The sequence below is a fragment of the Dasypus novemcinctus genome, chromosome 3 (assembly GCF_030445035.2).
Source record: "Dasypus novemcinctus isolate mDasNov1 chromosome 3, mDasNov1.1.hap2, whole genome shotgun sequence".
Lineage (NCBI taxonomy): Eukaryota > Metazoa > Chordata > Mammalia > Cingulata > Dasypodidae > Dasypus > Dasypus novemcinctus.
The window spans coordinates 62215766-62217237 of record NC_080675.1 but is presented as its reverse complement, the minus strand read 5'-3'; the positions used below and the strand labels follow the sequence as shown (position 1 = coordinate 62217237).

Here is a 1472-nt window from a genome sequence, read left to right as displayed (position 1 = left end):
TAGAATAACAAACATATTGCTACTAAAGAATTAACACTCTTCCTTTAACTAATTTAGGATAAAAGTTTTAACAGTTGGCAACCCTAGACTTTGTGACCTTCAGAGAGAATAGCTGCTGCAAATTACCACCATTGATGGAGTGTATGTGTGTTTACATATCCTAGCTGGATTGGCAAAGCAATTTGTCATTACTAGATACATGTTTGAACCATCTAGTAATGTTAATCTTTTTTTTTTTTTTTTTGGCTGCAAAAAGCTTTATTGTTTACACTTGGTTCAGGGCTTGTTAGAGGGCTACAAGATGGCAGTTAGAAAGATGCCTCCTGGCTGGAGGGGCCCAGGCAGAAGCCTGGAGGCTGGGGGAATGGAGCCCTCCCCCTCAGCCTCTGGGCTCCAGAGGCTCCTAGTCGTGCTTGAGGGTGAGCCTTTCCAAGAGGTACTCGCAGCCCGGCCTGCGGGCCAGCAAGCCTGTGGAGGTTGGTCAGGTGGTCGCCTATCTTTTGGATCAGTTTCACCTCCTCATCTAGGAAATGGTTCTCCAGGAAGTCACAGAGATGGAGGTCTGTGCTGGCAGATGCCAGGGCATGCAGATCCAAAAGGGCCTGGTTCAGGGACTTCTCCAGGACAAGGGCAGCTTCCATGGCGTCCAGGGTATTACCCCACTCATCACTCATCTTTGGAAGGCTTCTGCATGTCTTAGAAGAGGGCGCCACCACAGCGCTGGTTTTGCATCTTCAAGAGATGCTGGCGCCCTCGCGCTTCTCCTTCGCCAACTCGCGGAAGAAGTGGTCCACGCCCTTCAGGCCCACATCATCGCGGTCGAAATAGTAGCCCTGAGAGAGGTAGGTGTAGGAGGCCTGCAGCTGCAGGTTGACCAGGCGGTTCACAGAGGCCTCCACATTGGTGGAATAATTCTGACGGATCTGGGAGTTAGTTCATGTGGTCGACATTGAGGAGCTAAGCACAAAAAAGTGGTGTTAGCTGGTCCCGGCAGCAGGGGATGGCCCAGAAGTTGGTCCCAGAGATTGCAACTGGAGAAGCAGTTGCAAGGTGGTCAATGCCGAGAAGGTGTAGGGTAGAGTCCCCGGGTCTTTTCCGTTCAAACACTGTTGAAGTAAGAGACAGATCCGTGGGACCGCCGGGCGCGCTGTGTCTAGTAATGTTAATCTTTGCACACCTAGAGATTGGTATGATTTTATTGGCTATAAGGGTAGGTTATTGCTTGAAAACATGTAAGATAAGCATGCCATATATATCAATTTTGAATATTTTCTGGCAAAAAAGCAGACAGGTAGCCTAAACAATTCAGGGCGTATTTTCTCACACAGTAAGTCCAGAGGCAGGCAGTCCTGTCTTGGTATGGCCCAGGAATATAATCAAAGACCCAGCTCTTTGGACCTTACTGTTCTGTGATCCTTAGTGTACTGGCTTGTAGACTCATGATTCCAAGATGGCTGCTGTAGTTCTAGGTT

At 48.7% G+C, this 1472-nt stretch overlaps 1 pseudogene; it reads right to left on the bottom strand.

Annotated features, from left to right (window-relative positions):
* Positions 1-403: 403 nt before the first annotated feature.
* LOC101435266 (ferritin light chain pseudogene) lies at positions 404-929 on the bottom strand (annotated as a pseudogene).
* Positions 930-1472: the final 543 nt, after the last annotated feature.